Source organism: Cibotium barometz, chromosome 48 (assembly GCF_041138505.1).
Source record: "Cibotium barometz isolate CiBa-2024 chromosome 48, ASM4113850v1, whole genome shotgun sequence".
Lineage (NCBI taxonomy): Eukaryota > Viridiplantae > Streptophyta > Polypodiopsida > Cyatheales > Cibotiaceae > Cibotium > Cibotium barometz.
This window is the reverse complement of record NC_141093.1, coordinates 12,672,023-12,679,900: the sequence shown is the minus strand read 5'-3', so window position 1 is coordinate 12,679,900 and position 7,878 is coordinate 12,672,023. Positions and strand designations below refer to the sequence as shown.

The 7,878-nt window shown below is 43.5% G+C and overlaps 1 pseudogene across 1 annotated transcript; it reads right to left on the bottom strand.

Moving 5' to 3' along the window:
• Positions 1-308: 308 nt before the first annotated feature.
• Positions 309-7,640, bottom strand: LOC147610822 (uncharacterized; annotated as a pseudogene). Its single transcript, XR_015263917.1, has 7 exons — positions 6,327-7,640; positions 5,378-5,570; positions 5,222-5,298; positions 5,068-5,116; positions 4,893-4,947; positions 1,060-1,129; positions 309-979 (listed from the first exon to the last, which is right to left on the bottom strand). The product of XR_015263917.1 is annotated as an uncharacterized LOC147610822 (transcript).
• Between the last annotated feature and the right edge of the window lie 238 nt (positions 7,641-7,878).

Below are 7,878 nucleotides of genomic sequence, written 5' to 3'. Positions count from 1 at the left end.
ACAATGGACGGCCACATTTATGAAGGCCCTTAAAATGCCATTGTGACACTACATGCAGGCCCAGCAATAAGCCTTACTGAAAGGCGAGCAAAACATGCAAATAGTCTATGAGACACCTGTTCAGCCATCCAGGCCCAGGAAAGTTCTGGCAGCTGCTGGTGCCGCCCACAGCCTGGACACCCTCCACTCCATCACATTCTATCAGAGAGGCACCCAAGCACATCCGTCTGAAACCACATTAACAAGGCGAAGAAAACAAGCAAGTCTAAGAGACAGCACACAGATGAATCACTGCTAATGCAAGCATAAAAGATAACCATGAGGTATATTACCATTGAGAGCCAAAACCCCAACTTGGCACCCACACACAGCTAAAACCCTACAATGCATTCGTAAGTCTTAAGAGTGTCTGCAACCTTTCCAGACTGCATGAGTGTGCAGGCAGAAAGGCATCAGTGCACAGTGTTCCAATACATTATTGATGCCAAAAACAAGCTACATAATGAGCAAAACATACACAGGCTTGCACAAATCTTATGCAAATCTCCCTGCCCATGAGACGGGGAAAGAGTTGGACAGGCAAGATTTGCCCATCCATCGTGCATGGCAGCCTGGATCCCTGATAACTTTGCTGCACTATACATCACCGTGCAATCCTCTCCCATGCCCATCTCTTGCTACTAAGCATTTGCTTAGCTGAAGAGACTCACACCCCAAACAATGGATCGATAAGATGCTACTGCTACAGCTGGTAATATAAACAGATTCCAAATAGAACCCCGAGCTGCAGAGCTGCACCATTCAAGTCTCAAGATCAAGCTCAGCTGACAAGGGTGGTGATGGTTCGTTACGCGACACTTCTACCCTTGGCCAATGGAACCTTGTAGTCAGAGATGCCACTGGGTTGATGCTGCTCCTGGAATAGCTTTCGTAGGGACTCCCCTTGGGCCTCTATTCTCAACTGCAACTCCCTTTGTGCCTGGAGCCATGCTTGATTTCAAAACATTATTTCTTCAAGAATCAAACTGAAAAACAAGTGTAATAATCATCAAAACTAACCTCAAGCTGCTCGTGCAGCTTCTTCTGCATTTCCATTTGCAGTTGCAAAGCTTCTGTCATTTGCAGGCTTCTGATGAGCAATTTGAACCAATTGAAGGTTAGTCACAATTCCATGCTTGCAATGTCAAAATTTCCCCACAAGAAAAGAAGTCTGAACCCTTCTAAGTGAGCAGACGGCAACATGTGTAGTAAAATATGTATGTACGTACATATATACCTGCATGCATATACACAAGCAAATTATGTTTACAAGTTACGCAAATCTTTGTATAGCTTGAAGCATAGTCAGACAAAATAGAGGAGTATCTTGTCATTATTGGATTTCAGATATCCAATGTTAATTTCTCACTTTGTGTGAGAAAGACTGACAGGGAGATTGTGCTAGTGGTCATCTATGTTGATGACTTGATTGTCACAACTCACAAGTGACAATGATAATGACATTCATGAGGTGAAAATGCTTCTTAAGAAAGAAATGGGTGAGCAACGATACTTCTTGGGTATAGAGCTGACTAGATCACGTGATGGGATTTGCCTTTTGCAAAGGCAATATGCTTTGGACATGCTGGGATGACAAGGTATAAGCCAATTTCAGTGCTATTGGAGCAAAACACGAGATTGTTCGCGAATATAGGTGATCTCTTAGAGGACCCTACAACGTATAGACGCATAGTAGGTAATTTGATTTACATGACTATCACTAGGCCAAATTTAAGCTATTCTATTGGATTAGTGAGTCAGTTTATGCAGGCCCCGAGGATACCACATTTATTGTCACGTGCACGCTCCTGCCATGGCTAACCATGTGCAGGAACAGTCTTAATCCCTGTTTAGTCAGCATTTAAATCAGTATCAGAAGCATCAGTAGTCTCATCAGTAACTTCACATAAGCATCATCAGTAGCTAAGCATTAGGACCATCACCTTGGTATATAGCATCATCAGCATAGGCAGCAGCATCATCACCCATCTCATGGGAATCCACAAGGGGGCTGCCGGCTGGCTACAAACCTTGTACAGAAGGCAGCCATGGGCTACAGACAGGGGCAGCAAGTGTGAACAAAGCCCGAAGCATAAACGCAGCCTTCATAGGTTTATTTGTCCAACAGAAGTGGCCAACAACATTATATGCTGGCCAACTGTACTTCAGCATGATATATAAGCATTGGGCATCATAATCAGCAGACAGTTCATTAGTTCATCATTCCATCATCTAGCCTCTAGTAGAATATATGTAGAAGGGGCCCAAGTCAACCCCTATGGGGCTGACCACAGGCTTACATCATGTACAAGCAGTACCCAACCTTTTTGTACCATAGTAATACAAGAAAACCTGAACACTAATCTCTCTCGTCTTCTCTCTCTTCTGTCTTAATCTAAGTTAATTAGCATCAATGTTCTTAATCATGCTTACGGCTGTGGATCAATACAACAAGGCTTCCGCGCATGCAACATTGGTATCAGAGCATTCAGGCTCAACCCACTAAGCTATGTCCCAAGGAAGGTGCACAGTTCCACCAGAAAGGATGCAGCAAGATAGCAAATGGAGTGGTCTGCAAGCAGGCAAAACTAGAGGAGGCAGTCCCTGACGGTAGGTATGCAGACCGAGTATCTTAGTAAGCGCTCAAATCATTTCCAAAGGCCTAGCAACAGGCATGATCAGTTACAGTAGGTGACCTAACGCTGTGTCAAGGTTAAGGGAAAGCAAGCATGGGGACAGCAGTGAACAGATGCTCAGTTCATCAAAGACTTGGAAAGTGGAGATCAGGAGTGAAGGTGTTCAGACCAAAAATATCATCAATTAAAGTCAAAGTCAATAGAAGTCAAAGTCAGTAATAAAGCAGTAGTAGTTCAGTAGAAGTCTAGGGAGGAAGGATGACAGTCTCCACCCCGTCATCAAGTTTAGCAGAAGGGAATGTCACGTGCATGTCCATACCATGGCTAACCTTGTGCAGGAACTATCTTAATCCCTGATTAGTCAGCATTTAAATCAGTATCAAAAGCAGCACTGGTCTCATCAGTAGCTTCACATCAGCATCATCACAGTAGCTAAGCATCAAGACCATCACCTTGGTCTATAGCATCATCAGTATAGGCAGCAACATCATCACCCATCTCATGGGAGTCCACAAGGGGGCTGTCGGCTAGCATAAACAGCCTGTCGGCTGGCTACAAACCTTGTGCAGCAGGCGGCCATGGGTTACAGACAGGGGCAGCAAGTGTGAACAGAGCCCGAAGCATAAATGCAGCCTTCATAGGGTTATTTGTCCAACAGAACTGGCCAACACGATGTTGGCCGACAGTACTTCAGCATGATATATAAGCATTGGGCATCATAATCAGCAGACAATTCATTAGTTCATCATTCCATCATCTAGCCTCTAGTAGAATATATGTAGAAGGGGCCCAGGACAACCCCTATGGGACTAACCACAAGCCTACATCATGTACAAGCAGTAAGCAACCTTTTTGTATCATAGTGATACAAGAAAACCTGAATACTAATCTCTCTCTTCTTCTCTCCTCTGTGTTTTAATCTAAGTTAAATAGCATCAATGTTCTTAATCATGCTTAGGATTGTGCATCAATACAGCAAGGCTTCCGCGCATGCAACATTTATACTCAAGTGCATAAAGTACATAGTACATAATGGACTTCCCTATGAGGTTGGGATACACATACAGATACATGGATACAGAGATGCAAATTGGGTTGATAATTTCAGACGAGATTTACTGGTTCTCTTTTGGGAGTGTTGTTGTTAGCTAGAGTAGCAAGGAGCAGCCCACAGATGCTTTGTCGAGTACAGAAACTTGGTACAGGGATGACAGTGTTATGGGCAACATGTGAGGTAGCTTGGTTGCAAAAGCTGCTTACAGATATGGGTGAGCCCATGGATAGGGTAGTTGTCCTTTATTTTCATAACATGAGTAGTTTACAATTGGCCAATAACCCATTGTATCATGCTAGGTCGAAGTGAGGGAGAAGATTCTAGGAGGTGGTGTGGATTTGGTTTATATCGACACAGGGGTTAGATGGGTGACATCTTCATGAAAGCATTGGATACAAAAAAGCTTGGCAAGTTTAGAATCATGCTAGGTTAAAGCACATTGAGGTGCGTTATCATTTTGTGAGGGAGAAGGTTCTAGCAGAGGTGGTGTAGATTTGGTTTATGTCGGCACAAGGGTTAGATGGGTGACATCTTCACAAAAGCATTGGATACAGAAAAGCTTCACAAGTTTAGAAGTTTACTTGGTGCAGGGTATGGAGTTGAACTCGAGGGAGAAGTATTAAGATATCGAGCTCAACTAGTGCGGATATGGATGACAAGCCAGGATGATGACACCTTTGCACTTCCGCCACCACTAGCATAGTTAGTGAGATTATGGTTCATATACCGCCACTGGTTTACAGGTTGTGTGACAACCACTTTGGTCAATGGTTACTAAAGTTATAGCATAGTTAAAACGCCAGCGCATATAGTCGGGTTCACACTATGGACCTTATATGTTTTAGTAGTAGAGTACTTTCCCTTAGAGCATGTACTCTTTATCTTTATGTTATACTTTTAGAGAAGTAAGAAGAAAGAAGAAAATTCATCCATCCATCTCTCTCGTGTGTTTGTTTACTCTTGTGTGTGTGTGTGTGTGTGTGTGTGTGTGTGTGTGTGTGTGTGAAGAAGTTTACTTGTAAGGAGCTCAAGCTCACCCTCTCCCCCACATTCTTCTTAGGGAGGGCATAACATCCTAAAGCACATAATTAATCAAGCAAAGAGTGGGAGTTTTTTTTCAAGTTTAAAAAGTACTGATTTCGCAAATACGATGAGTGACTCACGCTTTCAAATCTTGGTCGCAGGGATCGATTGCATTTTTCCTTTTATCGGATTTGCCTGTTAGATAATACGCAGAAGCCGCTTCATTTCCACCTCACAATAATCACAAATAAAGCAAGACCATTGGCTCTATTGCTGAACTTAAAAGGCAAGACTCATAAATGTGTTAACCCTCACCTTGAGTCGAGTCTCCAGCTACAGGGATATATTTCACAGTGCGATATTTCTGTCAAAACATCAAAAAAAGTTTTGCAATGCTCTATAATAATAGAAAACAATGTCTTCCTTACCTACATTTCTCCAAAAATGCTATTGTTGTATGTAAACAAACCTGCAAATGGCTTTTCACATGGTGGATGGTAAGACCTTCTACATTCATGATCTTCCAAACACCTTTGGGGGTTGCTTCTGCGAATTATAAACAATTCACAACAAATCATACTGAAGTCTCGAACAGCCATATCAAGATATGTTTTTTTGAACTCACCATCTGCACCACCAAGCTGGCTAACTGCTTCAACAAAGTGCTCATGCAGCTCTGGTGTCCAGCGTAGCCGAGGCTTATTAAGCGCTCTACTCTCGGGTGTGTCAGTAGCAGTCGCATATTGGAAGCTATTGATGGACCCCTGCAGCTGCTGACTTTCTTGCATTAATGAGCTCACCGCTGAGGTTTCGATGACCTGTCAGGTAGTCCTAAGGTCAATACATCTACTGTAAAGTGGCAGGCTCTATAGAGCCTTGCATGCAGAGTATTTTCTGGATGAAGCAACCTCTATAGGATTTTGCATGCACAAGTGTGGAGCATTTCCTTCACCTTGCCCATTTGAATATATATTTTAGCTCTGCATAAAATCTTGCATTGACATGAAGCTCATGGGATAGGTGAAAAAACACAATAGTACAAACATACACGTGTGTGACTGAATAAAACCTTGCATTGACATGAAGCTCATGGGATAGGTGCAAAAACACAGTAATACAAACATACATGTGTGTGTCTGCACGCTCCCGCATTTATGTATATTTATACTTTTTTTTAATACATCTATATAACATATATTTTTATACAAATATCACACACACACACACACACCCGTACATACATACATACGTGGGACATACATACATACGTGGGACATACATACATACATTGTACATGCATAATTGCATATATTGTACATACATCTAGCATACATATATCCATGTATGTGCACACACACACACACACATACATACATGTATAAAAACATACATATGTATGTAATTATGTACACATACAATACATAAATAATTATATACACATACATGCATACATACATGTAATTATGTACACATACATACATACATCGATCTCTCTTCTCTCTCTCTCTCTCTCTTTTATATATATATATATATATATATATATATAAAAGAGAGAGAGAGAGAGATCAATTTACCCAGTTAGCAGGCTGTTGTCTTGGATTTTCTTCACGCTCTGTACCTAGGAGGTTGGTCCAGCAATCTGCCAGGGAGTCAGGCTCAGTCCATGTTCCCAGTTCACTGCAGAAATTCTCACTCCAGCTGCCAGCAAGGGGTTCACTGCATTGGGAGGTCTCATCAGGGAGGTTGAGGAAGTCATGGAGGGGGTCATGGGGGAAGGGTTCAAAGGAGGTGAGTTCTTCAGAGGAGAGGGCAGATTGGGCAGATGTAGTGGGCGGGATGACGGGCAAGGTCTTGGACTTGGATTTCCCCGAATAGAAGGAGAGCGCAATCGATGGGAGAGCGCAATCGATGGACGGGTTTGCAAGGAAGAGTGGAGGGATGTGCATAAGGCATGGGAGCTTGACAAAGGGGAAGGGGAGAGAGGGGGGTCTGAAGAACAGGCAGGGGAAGTTAAGAGGAGGGCGGGAATGGAGTCCATGTGTAGAGATTCAGGGAAAAGGGGTACTTGAGCAGGGGGCATGATATGCAGAGCTTGTTCATCTCGGTGCAATGGATGATCCGGCATTTGGGTTGTTGCTGTTAGGTCCCCCAGTAGATGCTGGGGCAGCTGGGTTGTTGTGAGACCATGTTGCTGCAAGTGGGTTGGTGCTGTTAAGTGATGCTGGGGCAATAGGGTGGTTGTCAGTCCACGGATTCGTGACGTCAAGGCATGCCCTTGATGATGCTGCTGCGATTGGGTTGCTCTTGAATCATACTGCTGCACATGGGCTGTTGGTACCTGATTTTGCTTCAATTGCGTTGTTGGTGCTGGTAAGGCCTGCTCAGTTTGACCTTGTAATGGATGTTCAGGCCACTGGGTTGCTGCCCCTGCTGTTGATAAGGCCTGCTGCTGCCATTGGGCAGACTGATCACATTCCTGCAAGTGATCTGCTAACGTCTGCTGTAAGTCATGGTTTCCCAATTCGGTGGTGGTGGTTGTGAAGACCTGCTCATCCTGTGTCAACAGGTGTTTCTGTACATGGGTGAGCCTTGTTGTTATTGCCGCTGCTCCTGCTTGCCTCTTGCTTTCTGTCTCCTGCAGACCCCCTTCTGCAGTCCTCTTGCTCCCTGTCAGTGTTGCTCTTGCACCCTCCATCTCTTCTCCCTCTCTTATCGCGGTATAATCTTTCGTTAGTCTATGTGCCCTTTGAGTACCATACCACAGCGAGAGAAAAGTACACTTCTCTACCCGCGGCCCCCTGTAGTCTGCGTCCTCAAGTTGCTCTGTGCAAAGGCAGCTCGAGTCTCTATCTCTCCATTTCTCTCGCTCCATTTTTAATTTTTTTTTCGTGATCTTTGCATGTGTGCTTTTCACGCGGCACAGTCAGCAAGTTTGGAACCTAGCACCTCATACATATATACAGGGGACTTGAACGCTTTACCCCTAGGTTGTGTAATATTTTACATCTCTTCTCTTCTTCTTTTTTTGGAATATATTTATATATACGTGCTCAAGTACACTTTTAAGCCATATATGAACTTTCCTCACTACAGGCAATTTGTCAATGAAATGCAAGGGATTATTAG